This window comes from Plecotus auritus, assembly GCF_963455305.1.
Source record: "Plecotus auritus genome assembly, chromosome: 8".
Classification (NCBI taxonomy): domain Eukaryota; kingdom Metazoa; phylum Chordata; class Mammalia; order Chiroptera; family Vespertilionidae; genus Plecotus; species Plecotus auritus.
In genome coordinates, this window is record NC_137782.1 from 67,755,504 (window position 1) to 67,779,653 (window position 24,150).

Here is a 24,150-nt window from a genome sequence, read left to right on the forward strand (position 1 = left end):
TTCACAATTTAACATTTTTACCTATAGCCCTGACCAGTGTTGTTCAGTGGTTAGAGTGTTGGCACATGCACCAAAGGTTCAGGGGTTTGATTCCTGTCAAGGGCATGTACCTGGGTTGCAGGTTTGATCCCTGGCTCCGGATCATAGTGCATGCAGGAGGCAACCAATCAATGTTTCACATTGATGTTTCTTTCACATTGATGTTTCTCTCTCTCCTGCCTCCCCTCCCCCTTCTTTCTACTCTTTCTAAAAATTAATGGGCCCTAGCTGGTTTTGCTCAGTGGATAGAGCATTGACTGAAGGGTCCCAGGTTGGATTCCAGTCAAGGACACATGACAGGTTGCAGGCTCGATCCCCAGTAGGGGGCATGTAGGAGGCAGCCGATCAATGATTCTCTCTCATCATTGATGTTTCTGTCTCTCGCTCCATCTCCCTTCCTCTCTGAAATCAATAAAAATATATTTTAAAAAATTAATGGGAAAAATATTCTTGGGTGAGGGTTAACAACAACAGAAAAATTACCTATAAATGATTGGATAAATAAATAATGAGAAGGGACAAATCTTACAGAAGAATTCTGAGTAATATAAGTAGATATTTCCCCTTCCAAAATGTGGAGCTCAATTTCTTTTCATTGCTCCCCTTGAGAATAGCCTGGGTTTAGTGATTCTTTAAGAAGCACCTTGGTTTCAGAGATATTAAATCAGAAAAAAAGGGCATGTATTAGATTAGGTAGAATATGGTCTTTTTTAAAAAAATAGGTAATACATTCAAAAGCTACAAAAGGATATATGGTGGAAAGTTTTCCTTCCCTCCCCCGGGAGTAGTCAGTTGTTACCAGGTTCTTGTGTAGCCTTGCAAATGTGTTAGCTGCATATACTAGTATAAGCAATTATATTTGTTGTATCCTATCCTTCCTTTTACTCTGATCACTACCTGTATTTTGTTTTACCTTCTTCATCCTCACTGAATACTGTTATGTTGGAGATAGTTTCATACCAGTATATTCTTTTTTTAAAAAGAAGTTTGATATTCCATTGTATGAATGTGCCTTAATTTAGATAAAAGAGTTGAATGATCTTATATACATGTCATTTCACACACTGGTGGGTCTGCCTTTAGGATTAATTCTCAGAAGTAAAATTGCTTTACCAGAGGGATATGTGTATTTTAAATGTTGTTAAGTATTGTCAAGTAACTTTCCATAGAGATTTAACTAGTTTACATTACCAGCAGTAATATGTTATGGCTTGTCTTTAACTTTCTTTGTGGTGTTTTTTTAACAGGAATTTCAAATTGTAATATAATCAGTTTTATCACTCTTTATGGTTTGTGCTTTTTGTGTTATATTTAAAATTTTTTCTCCCTATACCGATGTTGTAAAGATATCCTTCTATCTTACTTCCTCAATGTTTAAATTTGTTACTTTTTCACATTTTGATCTTTTATCTACTTGTAATTTATAGTTTGTTGTAATGATCTAATTTAATTATTTTTATTTGGTAAGCAGTTGTCCCAGTCCCATTTATAGAATAATATGTTTTTTGCCTTGGCCGTTGTGGTTCAGTTGATTGGAGTGTCCTCCCATACACTGAAAGTTCACAGGTTCGATTTCTGGTCAGGGCACATATCCAGGTTGTGGGTTTGATCTCTGGTCTGAGTGTGTACAAGAGGCAACTGATTGATGTTTCACTCTCACATCGATGTTTCTGTCTGTTTGACTCTCTCTCTCTCTCTCTCTCTCTTCCTCTCCCTCTCTTTCCCTCTCTACACTCTCTGAAATCAATAAAAGCATGTCCTTGGGTGAGGATTTTTTTAAAAAGAGACTGAATTAGAATATGTTTTCCCCCTATAGATTTGAAGTACACCGTAGCCATAGAAGACATCAAATTTGTCTTAGTTGTTTTTAGGCCTTTGCTTCTCTAATTTCAGTAAAAGTCCTTGTTGAGATTTTGTTTGGAATATTGAGATTAGCCTGAGGAAATTTGTCATTTTTGTGATATAGAGTCTTTCCATCCAGACATGCTTTGTATTTCCATTTATTTAGGTTTCTTTTTTGTCTTCAGATGCAATCGGGTGCATTCAGGGTGGTATGGCCATAGAATCTTTTATGTCTTTAAGTAAATTCTTGTAACTTTTTTTCAAAATGGTTTGATATAATTTTATTGGATTTACCCTAGACACATAATTTTGTTCCTATTACTATAATCTAATTGATGCATAGGAATGGAATTTTTATTGTTATCATTTTTATTAGTGTTATCATTATAACATTAAGTAATACTTAGCTCATGAATCTCTGTGGTTGTCTGGGCAACTTGGTTGATTTCTGCTGAAATCACCTATCTGGGTCTAGGCTAGAGCTTGGCTGGACTCACTTGGTGGAGATAGGGTATCACAACTGTCTAATCGTCTTAGGATCAGTGACTAGCTGGGCTTTAAAATCATGGTGATGGCAGAGGTGTGAAAGCAGAATTGATTTTCTCCTATATTGAACTTGTCTAGGAAACTGTCCTACATTTTTGTGATATTGAAAGCTTGACTATCAATACAAAACTGGATTCTCCTGTTTTTTATATTGATAATCATGCTGCCAATAAATTGTGACTGTTTCTTTATTTCTGATCTGCATACTCCATGCTCCTTTTTCTTATCTATTTTATCTCCATACTTGACTGCTCATTTGCAAACTCTTTCTTCTTCTGACCTCTAGAAATTAGAGTACTTAAAGACATACTGTCTGTGTATCTGTACCCAATCCTCTTCTTATCTACACTTTATATTCAGACTAGTGGCCCGGTGCACGAAATTCGTGCACATTAAAAGGGGATTAATTAGAGGAAATAATTTAATATTGCTATTTGCCCTTTCTCTATAATAGAAGTGTCAGAGATGAAAGAAAATTAGTAAAATGTATATGAAAACCTTTCTCCTGTCAGAGTCTGGGGCACACCACGGGACCCAGAGTTAAGTCCCCGCCCACCCACATGCGCCTCAAAATTGCATGAGACCCAGACCCGGCCACCCCCCCCCCCCATTGGGATAGATCCAGACCTGGCTAGTCCCACCCTTGTCAAGCCCCACTGGGCAGGGAACGTAGCCTCAGGTCCCCTGGCCCGGCGCCAGGACGGGGGGCATGGCCTGAGGTCCCCCATCCCAGACTGGGGTGGGGGGGCGTGCCTTGAGGTCCCCCATCAAGCCCCGCCAGGTGGGGGGGGGGACAGCCTCAGGCCTCCCGGCCGGGCACCAGGAGGGGGGAACAGCCTCAGGTTCCCTGTCAAGCCCCATCAGCAGGGGGGTGCAGCCTCAGGTCCCCCCTGGGCGGGGGGCGTGGCCTGAGTTCCCCTGACCAAGCACTGGGGGTGCAACATTGAGGTCCCCTGTCAAGCCCCGCCAGGCAGGGGGGCGCAGCCTCAGGTCCCCTGGCTTGGTGCTGGGGCGGGGGGTGTGGCCTGAGGTCCCCTAGCCCAGCACCAGGATGGGAAGCGCACCTTGAGGTCCCCTGTCAAGCCCCACCAGGTGGGGGGCGCGGCCTGAGGTCCCTTAGCCCAGTACCAGGATGGGAAGCGCACCTTGAGGTTCCCCATCAAGCCCTACTGGTTGGGGGGGGCGCGGCCTGAGGTCCCCCGGCCTGGCGCTGGGACGGGGGGAGCAGCCTGAGGTCCCCTAGCCCAGCACCAGGACAGGAAGCTCACCTTGAGGTCCCCTGTCAAGCCCCACAGGGGCTGGGGAGGGCATAGCCTCAGGTCCCTGCTGATTGCTTGTTAAGGCTCCTTATGGGAACTTGGCCTCAGCTGTGGGTGCAGCCATCTTTGTGACGGAGTGATGGTTAATTAGCATATTCCCTCTTTATTAGTTAGGATGTTCTTAGTCCCAGGACTCTAAACACTATGAACTAGAACTCTTGATTTTTACTCCAAGCATGTTCAATTCTCATTCTTGTCAGCATAGGCCAAAAATCAGGGTGTTTTCTGTGGGAACCCCTTTCACGTCCCGCGTGGTTCAGGGCCCACTCAGGGTCCAGTTTCTGGAGAAGGCCGCACACAAATGAAGAGAGAGACTAGAAAAGAGTTAATTTGGAAATATTGGGGGGCCAGGCAGGAGCCCACCTCTAGTGGGAGGACTACCTTTTGCTCTGGCCTTGCAATCCCTTTTATTGAGACTATGGGATACGCCCATAACCTTTAGGCAGGAAATTCCAATAACAGCAATTTACATAGGAGTAACAGGTGGAGGCTGCTTCAACTACCAATGTCTCAACTAAACAATGAGTGATTAGCTCCAACCTTTCAGAGCATTTCCACATCTATTAGTGGGACAATGATCGGTTTCCGGCATCTCCCCCGTTTCTTTCCTTAAAAGAAAATCTTGCATCTGCAGACTAGAAATAAACGTATGAGAGAAAAAAAAATGTTTGAGTCCCAATTTCAATGTCCAACAGTTCTGAGTCCCAATTTCAATGTCAAACAGTTGTGAGTCCCTTTCAGTGTCAAACAGTTCCTTATGTGTATACGTCAGCAATGATATCTGGATGGTGGCAGTGCAGGTCCGACCCTCTCTGGTTTGGTCCTAGGCAACCTGCAGCGACGCACAGCTGCTGACTGCAGCGTCTTCCATCTCTAGACTGTTTCTCCTCTTGTCTTCATGGCTGGAGCAGACCTGTCACAATTCCTCTCTGTTGCAGGAGTCCACATGGTCTTGGAGTTGTTTTCTGAAAATATACAAACATATTCTGGACCAAAAGTTAATAAAGGAATCTTTTCTATAAATTTTACTTGGGATCCTTTTTATTTTTTTTGCCCAAAAGATTTTCCTTTGGCCTATTTTGATACCATGTATGTTTTTCATTGGTGTCTTGCTGTTAGCATTATAAATGAAAATGAAAATTTTTTAAAGTAAAAATTTTCTAGATGTAATTTTCTTGCAGAATATTTTTCCTTACATGCTATTTTTCCACTATCCCCCCTTTTTTTGATTAATGGAGGCTTTTGGAAATTTTATAATGCAGTCTTGATAACTGAGCATTTCCACATCTATTAGTGGGACAATGATCGGTTTCCGGCAGTTTTCCTTACATATTCTTTTTTCTTTACCTCCAAACTATCATCAAATCTCGACTATTTAACCACTAAATATTAGCTAAGAATCTGCTGGTATTCTTTCTTCCCCCCACCCCCCCGCCACCCCATTTGTAGGTAGGAGCCAGTTTGTGTATGTCTTTAAATCTATAATAATAAAAGCATAATATGCTAATTAGACCAGACAGCCAAACGACCTTCTGGATGTTATTCCAGATGTCCTTCTGGACAAAGCTGCTGCAGAGGGGCCAAGGCAGAGACAGTTAGGGGCGATGAGGCAGGCAGGTGAGTGGTTAGGGGCGATGAGGCAGGCAGGCAGGCAGAGTAGTTAGGAGTGATCTCGCAGGCATGCGAGTGGTTGGGGCAATCAAGCAGGCAAGCAAGCAGTTAGGGGTGATCAGCAGGCATGCAGAGGGGTTAGGGGCAATCAGGTAGGCAGGCAGGCAGGCAAGCGGTTAGGAGCCAACAGTCCCGGATTGCGAGAGGGTGCAGGTTGGGCTGAGTGGGCTGAGGAATGCTCCCTCCCCCACCCCCCCCGCACAAATTTTGGGCACTGGGCCTCTAGTTCTTAAATAAACATAAAAAATTCTGAAAAGTTTAATAAGGTGATATACAATTAAAAGGTGTTAGGCCCTAACCGGTTTGGCTCAGTGGATAGAGCGTCAGCCTGCAAACTCAAGGGTCCCAGGTTCGATTCCGGTCAAGGGCATGTACCGTGGTTGCGGGCACATACCCAGTGGGGGGTGTGCAGGAGGCAGCTGATCGATGTTTCTCTCTCATCGATGTTTCTAACTCTCTATCCCTCTCCCTTCCTCTCTGTAAAAAATCAATAAAATATATTTAAAAAAAAAAAAGGTGTTAGATGGCTAGCAGGAGTTGGAGTTAAATGTCAGTTTCCTTAAGCTTCTGTTTCTTTATCCTTACTAATTGCTTTTTCTTTCCTTTCATTACTATATATTTATAGGGATTCTTTGAAAGGAATGTAGTTATAATGAGTTGATTGCCAACAGGATTGGTCTTTGGTTGAATGGAATCCTATTTCGTGCTGTTTTGGGTCTAATATTCAGGGGCCTAGGAGAGATTTTGGTTATTGGATACACAAGAAAGATCAAAAGCATATATTATGTAGGGGAAAATGTGTGTGGGTGGCTGGGTTTGCTTTCCAGGAAGAGATGGGGAATATGGTATGAGTAAAAGCACAATTGAGATGAGAATGGGCAGAGAGTGTTTGGGGGACAGTGATGGGAACTGATTTGTCAAAGAGGGAGGATTGACATTCTTAGTAGTCAGAATGTCAGGATCAGGAGTTTGAACTTCATTCCATAGTCTGTGCAGAGTCATTGTAAACGCTTGACAAGGGTAGTAACATGGTGACATTGGTCCTTTAGGAATGTTGTTCTGGCTGTGGGATGCTAAGCAGACTTTGTGGGCAGTTCACGGAAGCTGTAAAGGTAGCCAAAATCTTTGGCAGTAAGGCTACTATGAATTGTTTGAACTTGGAGTAGAGTGTAGCAGTGGAATTAGAGATGAAGGAATGAATATAAGGAAGTCTTTGATGGCAATTGTATCATAAATTGGTTATACATTTGATGAAGGAAATAAAATAGAGGAAGAAGCTAATGTTACACCAACATTTTAAGCCTGGGAGAACAGGGCTATTTTATTATTTCAGGTGGGCTGTAGTTGATGGGAAGATGTATTCCCCCATAAGATTAATTTAGTATCTCAAATTATTTGCTAAGGATGTGTCTAGAAACCTAGAAGAAATGAGAGACCACACAGAGCAGAGTCAGATATAGCTTGTGTCCGAGCCAGGTTTTTGGCTCCTGGTTTCTTTGCAGGTTGAGTTGTGTTGGTTCTGGAACTCCCAGTTTTTGTTCTGTATTGCCCTTTTATGCTCTGAGTTTTCATTGCTATTTAGAAAAACGTAATACAAACTATCATTATATGGCTGCTTAAAGTAAGGCTTTATTTAAATTATTGAACTCTCCTGTTTCTTGAACCAGACTAGGCATTCACAAGGTACCTTTGCAACTGAGGTGATAGGGTAGAGTCAGTGTTCAGGTGTTTTGAACAAAGGCTCCTCCTCCAGTTCTTTAGCTTCCGAAATGCCCTTCTCTCCAGACTGTCATGGATGCATTATAGGAATTTATTCTGGACTTTTTTTTTTTAAAATATATTTTATTGATATTTTACAGAGAGGAAGGGAGAGGGATAGAGAGCTAGAAACATCGACGAGAGAGAAACATCGATCAGCTGCCTCCTGCACACCTCCCGCTGGGGATGTGCCCGCAACCAATGTACGTGCCCTTGACCGGAATCGAACCCGGGACCCCTCAGTCCGCAGGCCGACGCTCTATCCACTGAGCCAAACCGGTTTCGGCTATTCTGGACTTTTTTGTAGTAAATTTTGTTTATAATAAGAGCTCAAAATTTTTTGTTGCTGTAAAACTTTGTTGGAACTTCATTAGGCAGCAAATATTTCGTGGGCATCCATGATGTTTTAGGCAGTGGAGAAAAAAGTACATGCGGTATGTCCTTTAGAAAACCATGGCAGACTAGTGGGCAGAAATATTCCTCTCTGTCAGTGATAATCAGACCACATGGTAAGTCAACACAGAAAGCAACACTCAGCTCAGTACAAAAGACAATGGGCACAGTTCCCAGGGTTACAAAGTAAATTTGAACTGAGATCTGAAAGAGTGGTTAGGAGTTTACTAGGTAAGGAAATAAGAAGGAGGGTGAAGGGACGAAGGGAAGTTAAGTCTAAACAGAAATCCGGATATGCTAATGCTTGGGGACTTCCAGGCAGGTGAGTTGAGGGAAGAGTGACATTTGATATTGCTGCAATATGGGCTACTTTGTCTGGGGAGCAGTGGCTAGAGATGAATAAGGAGAAATAAGTTGGGGTTGGATTGTGATGGACCTTTCATGCAGTGTTAAGGCAAGAAAAGGTTTCCAAGAAGGTTTTGATGTGATCAAATTAGCCTTTGAGGAAGATGACAGGTGGCTCCGTAGAGAACTGGCCAGATCATAGAGCTGGGCTTAGTTGTTGCAGGAGACCAAACTTGGATGAGGAGAATTTTAAGTAGGCATTGGCATTGGCAAAGGGGATAGAAGAAGGGGGGAAATGAGTGGTTTTGTTGGCTGAATAAATGGGTGAGGCAAAGGAAGAGTTGATAAGTTTTGAAAGTTAGGGTGGATGATGACAAAATGGTGAAAACAGCAAGAGGTAAAAGAAGGGGACTAATGACTTAAATTTATGGCATAGGAAATATGAATCTGAAACATGGGTCTCGCTTTGTGCTGGAAATATAGCATGGGCAGTTATCAGCATATAGATGATAGATGAAGTCATGAATGCAGATAAGGATTACTTATAGAGGGATCATAGAGAACTGGATCCAGGCCAACTCCAAGGACAGAGCCCAGAGTTTGAGCATAGGAATTGTCCCCTTTATTGACTCTTTCAAGGTAGATGCTTTCTTTTTTTAAATGAGGAAGTGTATTTTCTATTTTTAATTATTATCATGGATGGGTATAGTAGGATATCCTAAACATTAAAGTGCACAGCACTCAGTTGTAATTTTGTATCATTTATAATAGTTATAGATTTATTATTTTAAAAATAATTAGGAAATATGCTTAATCTGTTACATTTTAGGGCTTATTAGCATGAATAAATTTCCATGAACTTTTAAAAATTGTTATTAATACTCACCTGAGGATTTTTCCCCCCATTGCTTTTTTAGAGAGAGAGGGAGGGATGGAGGGCGAAACATTGATGTGAGAGAGACACATTGACTGGTTGCCTCCAGGAGGTGCCCCGACTGAGCTGGGGATCAAACTGCAACCCAGGTATGTGCCCTGACTGGGAATCAAACCCGAGACCTTCGGTGTGTGGGCTGGCGCTCTAACAACTGAACCACCGGCCAGGGGGAACTGTTTTTCATTAGGTTTTGATTTTAAGGAATTAGAATTAAAATTTTCTGACTAAAGGTGAGACTTTGGAATGTGGAATTATTTTTAGTATTTTTGCCAAAAATTTAGCCACTTACTTTAATACCTAGAAATTCCAAGATTGTTATGGATGATTTGTTCTTAATTTGGAGTATGTATTAGAATCATTTGATGAGCTTTTAAAGACACTAGTGCAATGCTGAGTTCCACTAGAGAGTGGTTTGCATTGGGGGCCCATTATTTGTCATTTGTGTTTTTTAAAGCTCTGTGGCTGATGTTAATGTCTACTCCTGTTGAGCACCCTGTATCAGTAGTTTGTGTAGGGGCTTTCTTAGTATATTTTGTTTCTTGCTTATATAGTTAACTTCTTTGCTTTAAGCTGTGATAGCAAAGGCCAGACAGAATACCATCCATTTTATTTTTCCGGCCATCACAGTGAGACCATTTAAAATCTTATGTGAATTTAAATTATTTTTTAAAAAATTCATTTGCAGGTTAGTCTAGGCCCGGAGCACTAGAGGATTGGTTAAACAAAATATAGTATGTCCACACAATGAAGTATTGTAAATGGAGTAGCTGTAAAAAGGAACAAGGACTATATATATATGCTGTGTGGTCATCTCGAGAATATGTTGTTGAATGAAAAATCAAGGAGCAGAACAGTGATATTGTATGCTACCATTTTTCAAAGAAATAATGTCTACAAATATATACACAAATATTGTTGTATAGTATATGCATAGACCCAAAAACTAATAGAAATGGTTTCTCTAAGGAAAGGAATGGGGTGGAAGAAGCAGGGATGGAACCTAGACTTATTAATATACTTTGTTTTGTGGATTTGTTTTTTTTTATTAAATATATTTTTATTGATTTCATAGAGGGAGAGAGAGAGATAGAAGCACCAGTGATGAGAGAGAATCACTGATTGGCTGCCTCCTGCACGCCCCCTACTGGGGATCAAGCCCGCAACCTGGGCATGTGTCTTTGACGGGAATCAAACCTTGGACCTATCAGTCTGCAGGCTGATGTTCTATCCACTGAGCCAAACCAGGTAGGGCTGGATTGAGTTTTAGAATCATGCAAATGCTTTACCATATTATGAAACAAAAATCAATTAAAATGAGAGAAAAGGGCAATGTCTAAATATCAAAAGCAAAATGAAACAAGTGAACCTAAATGATCAAGCTTGAGGTTGAAGCACAGAGAGAGTATTTCAGGTGACTTTGAAACATAGTAATTTGACTATCCATGTCTAGTGGGATATATCACTAAGAACAAAGAACTGCAAAAAAAAGACACCATATACTCTTTAGTAATCATATAGTTGTTAGTAATATTGGTGTTATTATTCTGGAGGTGTGTAAGGTAAAGCAAGTGGATAATTATATTAGACTAGAGGCCCGGTGCATGAAATTCGTGCATGGGGGTGGTGTCCCTCAGCCCAGCCTGCACCCTTTCCAATCTGGGACCCTCGAGGGATGTCCGACTGCCCATTTAGGCCCGATCCCACTGGGATCGGGCCTAAACGGGCAGTCAGACATCCCTCTCACAAACCAGGACTGCTGGTTCCCAACTGCTCGCCTGCTTGCCTGCCTGATTGCCCCTAACCGCTTCTGCCTGCCAACCTGATCACCCCCTAACCACTCCCCTGCCAGCCTGATTGATGCCTAACTGCTCCCCTGCCAGCCTGTTTGCCCCTAACTACCCTCCCCTGCAGGCCTGGTCACCCCTAACTGCCCTCCCCTGCAGGCCTGGTACCCCCCAACTGCTCTCCCCTGCAGGCCTGTGTCACCCCCAACTGCCCTTCCCTGCAAACCCAGTCGCCCCCCAACTTCCCTCCTCTGCCGGCCGTGTCACCCCTAACTGCCCTCCCCAGCAGGCTTGATCGCCCCCAACTGCCCTCCCTTGCAGGCCTGGTTCTTCCCAACTGCCCTCCCCTGCTGGCCATCTTGTGGTTGCAATCTTGTGGTGGCCATCTTGTGTCCACATGGGGGCAGCCATCTTGTGTGTTGGAGTGATGGTCAATCTGCATATTACTCTTTTATTAGATAGGACTAGTGGCCCGGTACACAGATTCGTGCACATTGAAAGGAAATTAATTAGAAGAAAGACTTGTGCGGTAATTACGTTACTGCAAAAAATTACATGTCAAAATAATATATATAACATAGTATTATAAAATTAAAACACGTGTGTGATTGGCGCCAGTGAGAACTTTATTGTATCATGCACGTACGAGTCAGCATTTATTTTTAAATTGCCAGTGCGTGTCATATGTACCGGTTGGTTGGTCAGACGGATGGATGGACAGTCGGTCACTTAGCCTTTTATATATATAGACTGGGGCACTAGAGTTTGGTGTGATAAAGAGATACAATCATAGAAGTTGAGTAAGAGTTCTGGGATCCTAACTTTGAGTTGGAAATGTAAGTGTGAACTCGCGATGTATTTTCTTTTTTAAAAATGTGTTTCCTAGTTCTCTCTACTGAAAAATTCTAGAAACTAACCTAGGTAGCATTAAGCACTTTTAGTGCCTGATTCTGTTCTCTAAATAATAATTCCCAATAATATTTCATATCATAAAACAAGCTACTGGGGAAATTTTTGTTTCTATCAGTGGTAGAATAGCTTTTTTTTTTTTTTTAAGCCAACACTTTAGTTGAAAGTAACTAGAAAATCTGGGAAGTTTTATATTTTTATTTTTAAATCTGTTGGAAAGCTTTGGCAAGTGAGCAAGATAGACAGCAAGGACTTGAGAGATCAAAATTTTGGCGAGAAGGAAAGCTCAGAGTGGTACGATCAACGTTTGGTACAGCTTTTCTCATGGAGTGATTGGCTGGTTTGAAATGTGCAGCTAGGAGGTTGAGCAGAAAATTGTGGCAGAGAGGCTGAGATTCTGAGCAGAGTTTCTGGTAATCATGTAGACTTGGGGGACAAAATTGGAAGTCAGGACCTGCAAAGAAAGAGGGGCACTGGAAAACACCCCAGGCTTTTAGTTGAGAAACCTGAAGGATAGGCTACACCCTATGCTTAAGGCTGAACTGAAAATAGGTCAGCTCTCACAAAGGCTAAAGCCTAGCTTCCAAATCACCATAATCCTTGATTGGATCAAGGTTATTTATTGCATGCTAGAAGCAAATATAAATCTTCTCTGGAGGAAGACACCATCAACCATTATTTCAAGTTATCTGACAGTTTTTATGTATTCACTGATAATATATTACATATATAATTACACTGTATATATTTATAACATATAATAAATATTTATAAAACTTAGTTTGCATTCAATAAAATAACCAGATATCCTATACAATAAGAGGTAATATGCAAATTGACCATCACTCCAACACACACGATGGCCAACCCCATGTAGTCAAAGATGGCCGCCCCCATGTGGACAAAAGATGGCCGCCACAAGATGGCCGGCAGGGGAGGGCAGTTGTGGGTGATCAGGCCAGCAGGGGAGGGCAGTTGAGAGGGACCAGTCCTGCAAGGGAGGGCAGTTGTGGGCTCTCAGGCCAGCAGGGGAGGGCAGTTAGGGGTAACCAGGCCAGCAGAGGAGTGCAGTTGGGGGGGATCAGGCCTGCAGGGGAGGGCAGTTGGGGGGGACCAGGCTGGCAAGGGAGGGCAGTTAGAGGTGACCAGGCCAGCAGGAAAGGCAGTTAGGGGGAATTGGGCTGGTAGGGGAGGGCAGTTAGGGACGACCAGGCTGGCAAGGGAGGGAAGTTAGGGGTGACCAGGCCAGCAGGGGAGGGCAGTTGGGGGCGACCAGGCTGGCAGGGGAGGTCAGTTAGGGGTGACCAGACCGACAGGGGAGGGCATTTAGGGGCAATCGGGCCGGCAGGGGAGCAGTTAGGCATCGATCAGGCTGGCAGGGGAGTGGTTAGGGGGTGATCAGGCTGGCAGGCAGAAGCAGTTAGGGGCAATCAGGCAGGCAGGCAGGCGAGCAGTTGGGAGCCAACAGTGGGATCGGGCCTAAACGGGCAGTCGGACATCTCTTGAGGGGTCCCAGATTAGAGAGGGTGCAGGCTGGGCTGAGGATACCCCTCTCCCCCTGTGCACACATTTTGTGCACCAGGCCTCTAGTATAAAGATAAAATAATTGATTGAAAATCATGAGAGAAAACAGATAATCAAAATAGATTCATAAGGAGACTTCCAGTACAGATGAGATGGTATAGATCCATTTTTCCTATTAAGTCTAAAAAGTGTAAATCCTGGAATTGGTGCAGAAGACAACCAAAGGAGAACTCTGAAAGGTTGTAAGAAGAAAGTAAGCTGGTTTGGGATCATAGAACTGGAAGTACAACATAGTCATAGGACATCTTGCATCCCCCCACTGAACAGAAGAAGGCCACCTAAACCAGTTCCTGACCTTCCGAACTAGCATCCAGGTGGGCTCATTCCTCCCCTGAATCAAATGGAAGTCCCACTGAATATGTTCCAAGAAGAAGTCCCCTGGTCTTGAGACTTCTCTTTTCCACTGAGAGGTATCAAGGCAAGCAGGCAGAACTGACTCAAGAGCTACAGCAAGCATTCCAGTGTGAGAAGTGTTTTTGTACTTGAGGACTTGCAACTCTCCTCCCCCTCCCAAAGATACTAGGCGGCACTACCTGCAAAAAGGATACGGCTACAAGTGGCCTAGTCTTGGAAAGTGTCTTTGGCCTTGTGGGCCTGATCATCATCTCAGAGAAGGTACCCAGAGACACAGGGGCAGACAAGAGGGACTCAGCTATAGTAAGTAATACGTTCTGGGAAGCTTCTTTGTCTCTGTGTGCTCAAGACTTGCCTTTCCCACTTAGAGACACTGGGGCTATCACACCGCTTCCCCACCAAGAGATACCTGGCAGCCTGACTTGGGGAAACTTCTTTTACTTCCTCAAGCAGCAGGGACCATTGGGAGCCCAGTGGCACCCGGATAAACAAAGCAGGCCAGGTAATGCCACAAAGGCTCTGAAATTAATCTGCCATGAATAGACCATAAAAGGAGCCCAAGATCCACATGCTGAAACTAAACAGGAGACTACCTATTAAAATAAAAAACTAAATAAGACCCTATGTTAGGAACTTCTAACAGAGTAGAAAAATGTTTTTTTTTTTTTTTTTAAATATATTTTATTGATTTTTTACAGAGAGGGAGAGGGACAGAGAGCTAGAAACATCGATGAGAGAGAGACATCGATCAGCTGCCTCCTGCACGCCCCCTACTGGGGATGTGCCTGCAACCCAGGAATCGAACCTGGGACCCTTCAGTCCGCAGGCCGACGCTCTATCCACTGAGCCAAACCGGTTAGGGCAGAAAAATGTTTAAGAGGTAGAAAATCACTTGTCATAACAATAGCAAAGGAAACTGCAACTTGAATAAGAAAAAAAAATCAAATGAAACCAACACAAGATGAATTAGATATTGGAATTTTTCTGACAAGAATTTTAAAGCAGGTATCATAAAAATGCTTCAAAATCAATTACAAATTATCTTAAAACAAATAAAAATAAAAAATTTCAGCAGAGAATGAAATAAAATTATTTAGAACCCTGTTAGTAATGAAATTAGAAAGAACCAAATGGAAATTTTAAAATTGAAAACCACAATCAGTCTCACTATATGGGTTCAATAATAGAGGATAACAGAGGATAGAATCAGTAAATTTGAGAACAGAACAATAGAATTTACCCAATATAAACAACAGAGAAAAAACAATAGAAAAATAATATCTGAGGCCCGGCCAGTGTGGCTCAGTGGTTGAGTATCAACCTATGAACCAGGAAGTTCAATTCTATTTTAGAACAAAAGTTCTAAAATTTATATAATTGCAGTCCCAGAAGGAAAGGAGAAATTGAGTATTTCAAAGAAACTGTGCCTGAAAATTTACCAAATTTGCAAAAGAACAAGCTACAATACAGATACAAGGCACAGATACAAGGTTAATATATATAAATTCATTGCATTCCTATAAACAAGCAATGAAGAAGTAGAATTTGAAATTAAAAACACAGTACCATTTACATTAGCATCCCCAAAAATGAAATACGTAGGTATAGGTCTAACAAAATATGAACAAGATCTATATGCGGAAAACTAAAACCGGTTTGGCTTAGTGGATAGAGAGAGCGTCGACCTGCGGACTGAAGGGTCCCGGGTTTGATTCCCATCAGGACACATGCCCGGGTTGTAGGCTGGCTCCCCAGTAGGGGGCATGCAGGAGGCAGTCAATCAGTGATTCTCATCATTGATGTTTCTATCTCTCTTTCCCTCTCCCTTCCTCTTTCAAATCAACACAAATATAGTTAAAAACAGTAACAAAACTGATGAACAAAATCAAAGAACTGAATAAATGGATATTCCCTGTTCATGGATGGGAAAACCCAATATTGTCAAGATGTCGTTTCTTCCCAACTTGATCTATAAATTAAACATAATCCCAGCAACTTGTTTTGTGGATATTGATAAATTGATTCTAAAGATTATATGGAGAGGCAAAAACCCAGAATAGGAAACACAATATTGAAGATGAAGAACAAAGTTGGAGGACTGACATGACTTCAACACTTACTATAGATGTATAGTGATCAGGATGTATGGTACTGGTGAAATAATAAACAAATAGATCAGTGGAACAAAACAGAGCCCAGAAACTAAAGGCAAAGAGAGTCTTGAAAGCAGCCAGAGAGAAATGGTGCATTACCTATAGGGAATGTCAATTCAAATAACAAATACCTTATCTGAAACCAGGGGACCAGAGGAAGTGGCACAATATTTTCTATATGCTGAAATAAAAGAATTATCAATTTTTAATTCTGTATCCAGCAAAACTGCCCCTCAGGTATTAAAAGGAAATAAAAACATTCTCAGATGATGGAAAACTAAAAATTTGTTGCTAGTAGATCTAACCTTAAAGAATGGTTAATGGAAGTTCTTTAAACAGATAAGAAATGATAAAGGAATGCATCTTGGAGCATCAGAAAAGAAGGAATAATGGAGAGAACAGATATATCGATACATACAATAATGGTATCTTTTTCCTCCTGAGTTTTAGCAATCAGATTATGATGATTTTTTTTTACCTTTGTTTTGTTTTTGTTTTTTTTAAATTTAATAAATCTTTATTGTTCAGATTATTACAATTGTTTCTCTTTTTTCCCCCCATAGCTCCCCTCCACCCGGTTCCCACCCCACCTTCTCCCCTTACCTCCCCTCCACTGTCCTCATCCATAGGTATATGATTTTTGTCCAGTCTCTTCCTGAACCCACCCCCTACCCCTTTCTTTCTGAGAATTATCAGTCCACTCCCTTTCTATTATATTCACCAGATTATTCTGTTCCTCAGGTTTTTAATTCACTTGATTTTTAGGTTCACTTGTTGATAGATATGTATTTGTTGTTCATAATTTTTATCTTTACCTTTTTCTTCTTCCTCTTCTTTAAGAATACCTTTCAGCATTTCATATAATACTGGTTTGGTGGTGATGAACTCCTTCAGCTTTTTCTTATCTGTGAAGCTCTTTATCTGCCCTTCAATTCTGAATGATAGCTTTGCTGGGTAGAGTAATCTTGGTTGTAGGTTCTTGTTATTCATCACTTTGAAAATTTCTTGCCACTCCCGTCTGGCCTGCATAGTTTCTGTTGAGAAATCAGCTGACAATCGTATGGATTCTCCCTTGTAGGTAACTAACTTTTTTCTCTTGCTGCTTTTCATATTCTCTCTTTGTCTTTTGCTCTTGGCATTTTAATTATGATGTGTCTTGGTGTGGTCCTCTTTGGATTCCTTTTGTTTGGGGTTCTGTGCGCTTCCTGGACTTGTAAGTCTATTTCTTTCACCAGGTGGGGGATGTTTTCAGTCATTATTTCTTCAAATAGGTTTTCAGTATCTTGCTCTCTCTCTTCTTCTGGCACCCCCATAATTCTGATGTTGGTACACTTGAAGTTGTCCCAGAGGCTTCTTACACTATCTTCAACTTTTTGGATTCCTTTTTCTTTTTTTTGCTTTTCCGGTTGAGTGTTTTTTGCTTCTTTGTATTTCAGATCTTTGACTTGATTCTTGTGTTCCTCTAGTCCGCTGTTGGGTCTCTGTATAATATTTTTTATTTCAGTCAGTGTATGTTTAATTTCTAGTTGGTCCTTTTTTATATCTTCGAGGGTCTTGTTATATTTATCGGCCTTTTCTAGGATAGTCTTGAAAAGCCTTATAACCGTGGTTTTGAATTCTATATCCAGTCATTTGTTTTACTCCATTTCTTTCGTTTGTGATCTGTTTCTTTGTCGCCGCATTTTCACTGCTTCCCTGAGTTGGTAGGGTAGCTTTGTGTGCTGGGTTTCCTATATGGCCCAGTGGGTCGGCCTCACCAGTTAACCTGAGGTGGATACTCTTGGTGCACCCCTTTGTGGACTGTGTGTACAGCCTTGTTGTAGTTAAGTCTTGATTGTTGTGGTATCACTGGGAGGAATTGACCTGCAGGCCAGTTGGCTGTGAGGATCAGCTGTGTCTATGCTGGGAGAAGTTCGGTGCTGGAGACAGCCTTATAGGATTAGACTTGCCAGATTGCAAAAGCCTCTGTGCTCAGCTTGGAAGGGGTGGAGTCTCGGGGCGGAGTAGACAGTCTTGGCTTTCCGTCAGCCCTGCCCTTGTGCGCGAGTCTCCAGACCTCTGCCTTCCGCGGTTCCCGAGTTTCCGCCTTACAGTTCAGCTTTCCCCTGTAAGAGCGTGGGTCCCCAGGGGCTCACCTGGAACTGCGGTTCAGTGCAGTTGGAACTGGGGTTCAGTGCAGTCAGGAGCTTCCGACTCCCTTCTGCTAGGAATAGCCTGTGGTAACCTCTGCAGTCAGTCTTTGTGTGGACTCGCGCCTCCAGACCCCTGCCGCTGCGGCTCCCCTGCGTCTCCAAGTCTCTGTGTGCCTTTCTCTCTATCTGACAGTCCAAACTCCCCCTGTATGAGCCTGGGTCCACGGGGTTTCGCCCCGAACTGAGGTTCAGTGCAGTCGGAACTGGGGTTCAGTGGTCAGGGGCTTCCCTCCCCCTCCTGCCAGAGAAAGCCAGCCAGGCACTCCGCTGCCCTTCCTCTCTGCGCACGCGTGTCTCCGTACCTCAGCTCTTTGCTGCTCCTTCTCCGTCAACTTTCCTCTTTCTTTCTAGTTGTAGAATTTCCACTCAACCAGCTTTCCTGTGGTTCTGGATGGTGTCCGTTCTGTCTTTTAGTTGTAGTTTTGAAATTTTTGTGCGGGGCAGCAGTTTAGGTGCTTACCTATGCCGCCATCTTGGTTTCTCCAGATTATGATGATTGAATAAAAAAATATAAAACCATCTAATACTAAATATGATATTTAAAATAGTGAAGATAGCCTTGGTTGGGTAGCTCAGTTGGTTATCGAATCCCAATAGGGCAAGTTTGTAGGTTCAATCCTGGTCAGGATACATATAAGAATCAACCAATGAATGCATAAATGGGTAGAACAGCAAAAATCCATGTTTCCCTCTTTCCCTTCCTTTTTCTCTTTAAATCAACAAATTAAAAAAAAATTAGAAAATAGTGAAGATAAAGCACCTAAATGGAAATGAGGTTTCCACACTCCACTTAAAGTGGTAACATACCAATTCTAGTAGGTTGTTATAAGTTACATAGGTATATTCTGATACCTAGGGTAACCATTAAGAAAACTATACAAAAGATAAAAACAATATAAATAAGATGGAATCTTTAAAAATGTTCAAATACCCTCCCCCCATAGGAAGGCAAAAAGAGAGAAACAGAAGAATGAGAACCATAGAAACATAAAAGAAGTAATAGAGCAGCAGATTTAAGCCTTAACATATCAATAATTACCATAAATGAAATAATAATTACTTTAATCTAAATGTAGAATGGATAAAAAAATGTGACCCAACTATATGCAGTTTATAGGAAAGTCACTTCAGATTCCACAATGTAGGTAGGTAGAAAGTAAAAGAATGGAAAAACTATACCATGCATACATTTAAAAAAAAAAAAAAAGGAATTGGCTATATTAGTATTTGATAAATTGGACTTTAGAGCAGAGAAAATAACCAGTCACAAAGAGGGACATTGCTAAAGATAAAATTGACAGATTAAATATTGCCAGGGGTTATGGATGGGGAGTGCTTAGGGGAAATGTGGCAGAGAGGTCTGAGTGGTTATAAAGGGGCAATATAAGAAATCCTTGTTGAAACTGTTCAGTATATTGATTGTGGTGGTGGATACATGAACCAAATTGTATAAACTTACACACACACACACACACACACACACACACACACACACACGAGTATAAATAAAATTGTGAAATCTCAGTAAGATTGATTTATCAGTGTGAGTATTGTAATTTTGAAAAATGTTACCATTTGATGAAACTAGTCAATATGTACAAGGAATCACTCTGTATACTTTCTTATAACTACATGTGAGTCTGTTATCTCAACTAAAATTTAAGTTATTAAAAAGGGTCAGGGAGATTAAGAAGATATGACAAATCAATGCAGTGTAATTCTGGATTGGATCTTGGAACAGAAAAAGGACATTAGTGAAGACACATGCACCAGGAGAGTCAGCAATTAGAATGATTAGAAACAGACTGAAATAAATGAGTAATATCTTTAAGAATTCAAATGACAAGATGAATTTCACTTCAGCAGAGAATTAGAAAATTTAAAAAAAGAATTAATGGAAATTTAAAAAACAGTAACTGATTTTGAGAACTTCAGACACAGATGAAGAGAAAAATCAGTGAACTGTAAGATATGTTGGACAAAGTACAGAGAGGAAGAGATGAAAATGTCATTTGCAAGTTCTCCTTGCCTCCTCCCCTATAGTTTTTTTTTACTTGATCCATTTGAGAGTAAGCTATATATACAGTATATCATGACCCTTGACCCTTAAAAATACTTTAGCATGTGTTTTTTTAAGAATAGTGATCGTTTTAAGAGACTTAAATCTTAGGGACAATTTTCTTCAGTAAATTTAACAATGATATAGGTATGCCCCACTTTTCAAAAGTTCATGTTTTGCCATTTCATTTTACAAAAGACTTACATTTGTGCTTGTTTTTGCTAACCAAAGAAATCCAAAGAGGATTTTTGGTTTTATGAAAAAAGGTGAAAAGTGAAAACCAGTGTTTAGCATTTGTTTAGCAGTGAGCTGTTATAGAGGATTGATAAAGATAATAGTTAGAAAAGATTAATATTGATAAGCTGATGGAGAGATTGATAAAGAGAAAAAATTACCTATATCAATGACAAAGGGGGGTGGTATCAGTATAGATCCTGCAGACATAGGAAAAATCACAGGAAGATATGTTTACTCTAATAATTATAATAATAGACAAGGTGGAATTTGAGCATCAAACTAGGTTAATGGATTGTTATCATAAAAGGCATAATTTGCCCAGCTGGTGTGGCTCAGTCGTTGAGCGTTGACCCATGAACCAGGAGGTCACAGTTCGATTCCTGGTCAGGGCACATGTCCGAGTTGCTGGCTGGATCCCCAGTGGGGGGATGGGGGGAGTGTCAATTAATGATTCTCTGTCATCATTGATGTTTCTATCTTCCTCCCCTTCTCCCTCTCCCTTCCTCTCTCTGAAATCAATAAAAACATTTTTTTAAAAGGCATAATTTATGAAGATCTTACTGTCATAAGCTGGTTTGGCTTAATAGCTAAATATATAAAGCAAAATTAATCGGAGAAATGTCATCAGTTAAGCAGTTGTGGTATGGGATTTCAACATACATGTCTCAGAGTTAGATTTAAATGTAGATAAAATTAAGAATATAAAGGAATTGAATAGTGCATTCAATAAACTTAATTATATGTGCATATATAAATAGTATTTCACATTCCTACAATAGGCTATTGTTTTTTTAAAAAAGTATTTTATTGATTTTTTACAGAGAGGAAGGGAGAGGGATAGAGAGTTAGAAACATCGATGAGAGAGAAACATTGATCAGCTGCCTCCTGCACACCCCCTACTGGGGATGTGCCCGCAACCAAGGTACATGCCCTTGACTGGAATCGAATCTGGGACCCTTCAGTCGGAAGGCCGACGATCTATCCACTGAGCCAAACCGGTTAGGGCTGGTTTTTTTTTTTTTTTTTTTTTAATATCCATGGAACTTTGGTCAAAGTTTATCAGTGTCCAAGGTCATATAGAAAGTCTGAACAGATGAGAAAAGTTGAGATTTTACAGATCATATTGTCTGGAAATAATACAAATAAATTAGAAAGAAATAGTTAATAAGATGACTCCTTTGAAACCTGCCTTCTATGGAGGATTTCCCTATTTTCTCTGTATTCATTTTCACTGTAGAATTACCCTCAGCATATATTCAAATTGGGAAATTGGTAGTAGCAAGGCATTAATTCTTTATATTTCTGTTTTTATATTGTCAAAATGTCTTTATGTTTCAATTTGATGCCTTTGTGTGACTACTGCTGAAGTGGGTACAGGTAGTACCAGTGTCCTGGTACTCTAATTATACTATAAAACTTGACCTGAAATTTTAGGTTGCTATTCCTGGCCTTCCCCTTTCAACTCTTTCTAAATTTTCAATAACCACTTGTTGGTCATTCACTAGAACACAGGGAATTTCAAATTAAAAACTGGTAAAATTTAAAAGAAACAATACCTAATACAGAGGAAATGTGGAGAATAGAATATTTTCACATATTGCAGGTGAAAATATGAATTGTTACAGCCTTTGGGAAAATAATTTGGCAGCCTGGTTAACAATTAAAATTCATATTCCTTTTGGCCCAGTAAACCTCCTAAGATTCTATTCTTAGAAATAAAAGCACAAGAAAGGCCATATGTATAGGGATATTTATTGCAGCATGTATATAATGCCAAGCAATTGAAAACAGAATGAATGTTAGTAGGAAAAGGGCAGAAAAAAATGATATCTCTATAGGTTGGAATATTATGCTACATGAAAAAGAATGAATTAGACCTGATAGTTGGAGAGAGTCCCACAAAGTTTTGTTGAGTGAGAGAACGAAGATGCACAAAAGTTTGTAATAATTAATTTCTGTAATAAAAAATTATGTAAGAGAACCATGCATACATCATGGGCTCATGAGCACGAAGAAAAATAGTTAAGAATGCTTGCTAGTGGTTAAATGTTTATCTTGGTGGGGGGGTAGGTGGGAGAACCAGGGAAGAATTGTTTTAGTTGCCCCAAAAAGCCTGTGATTATATCTATTCACTAGAGGCCCGGTGCATGAAATTCGTGCACAGGGCGGGGGGTCCCCCTCATCCTACCCTGCACCCACTCCAATCCGGGATCCCTCTCACAATCCGGGACCGCTGGCTCCTAACTGCGCACCTGCCTGCCTGATTGCCTCTAACTGCCCCCCACCCCCCCACCGGCCTGGTCGCCCCCAACTGCCCTCCTCTGCTGGCTTGGTCTCCCCCAACTTCCCCCCTCTGCCAGCCTGGTCGCCCCCAGCTGCCCCCTTCACCCTGCCAGCCTGGTCGCCCCTCAAGGTCCCCCCACCGGCCTGGTCACCCCCAACTGCCCCCCCCCCCGCCGGCCTGGTCACCCCACACAGCCTGCTTGTTCATTTGTTTGGTCGTCCCTTACTAATCCCTCTGCTAGCCTTGTTGCCCCACTCGGCCTGTGTTCGGTTGTCCATCCAGTTGTTTCGGTTGTGATGGCCCCTGGCTTTTTATATATTAGGATTATCTGTAAAATTATGTAAATGTGCATGTTTAAAGATACTAAGTAAATATTTAAAATAAAAATGGCCTATTTCTTTTCTAAAAGTGATGCTGATTTACAAACACCTGAGCATGTCCATGTGAAGGCCGTAGAAACTCTTAGGAGTAAAACAAGCATAGTAGAAAGCCATAAACTTTTGGAGGTAGGAGAGCCTAAAACAAAGAATTAAGGTAGTGCATGAATGGGTGTGCTCTCTCTCCTGAGATCTCTCTCTAAAACAGTAACCAGTGGGAAATTTAATTACCAATAAAACTGGGGTGGACTCTGTGGTTGGTTGGTATTGCTCTTCAGGGACCTTTGCCTTCCTTTGATTTTTCATCCTTGGTGTTGGCTTTGTGTTCAGGCTGCAGTACTTCTAGCTGTAAAATCCACTGTAGCAGAGTCCAGAGGGAGAAGTGTGGTCTCTGGATGTCTGTTGTAGGGTTTCTTGGAAACGTTTGCTGAGATGGAGTTTGGGGTAAAAGTTGGTTATAACAACTGTGAGAAGAAGGAGCTGAAAGCAGAACTGGGCAAAAGAAGAGCTTTAATGCAAACCTGCCCAAGGGAAGCTCTGGAGCAAGGATCGCTTGTCAGAGTTCCATGTTGGATTGAAATGCTCAGCCTTTATACCTGCTCTGGGAAGGTAGCTCCTGAAGGACTGGCAGCTGGAGGCTGTCTGATGACCAGACTCCCTGCTGCAGCTGGCAACAAGTCTTCCTTGAAGGGGAGATCTAGGTGGCACATCTCTCTGTCTACCACACTGTCTTTAAGAATCAGAAAATATTTTCCAGAAGTCCTTCATCAGACATCCCCTCACATTTAAATATTAGGTTGCATGTTGTGACAAAGACTAATAATGATCGTTCCTAATCTTTCTCCATTTCTCTAGTAAAGAAAGTCCTGATTTTCATTGGATGCATGGTAATCTGGGGTCATGGCTACATACCTCAGCCTCTACATTTAGATTTGTCTAACTTTTGGCTGATGGTAAAGTTGCATTGTCATGTTTGACTTGGAGGCGATATGTGCCTTGTTTTCTTTTCCTCCTTCTTGCTGGGTAGACTGTGGGAATAATAACTGGAGTTTGAGCAACATCTTAGATTATGAGGTGGAAGCCACATATTGAAGATGACAAAACAAGATAGAAGAATATTAGGTTCTTTTTTTTTTTTAAATCTTTTTTCAGATTATTACAATTGTTTCTCCTTTTCCCCCCCCCATAGCTCCCCTCCACCCGGTTCCCACCCCACCTTCTCCCCTTACCTCCCACCCACTGTACTCATCCATAAGTATATGATTTTTGTCCAGTCTCTTCCTGAAGCCCCCCCATACCCCTTTCCCCATGAGAATTATCAGTCCACTCCCTTTCTATGCCCCTGATTCTGTTATATTCACCAGATTAT

General features: G+C 41.4%; 1 protein-coding gene across 2 annotated transcripts in view; it reads left to right on the plus strand.

Annotated features, from left to right (window-relative positions):
• ATRN (attractin) overlaps positions 1-24,150 on the plus strand; it is a 166,821-nt gene that overhangs the window by 15,512 nt on the left and 127,159 nt on the right. The window lies entirely within an intron of this gene.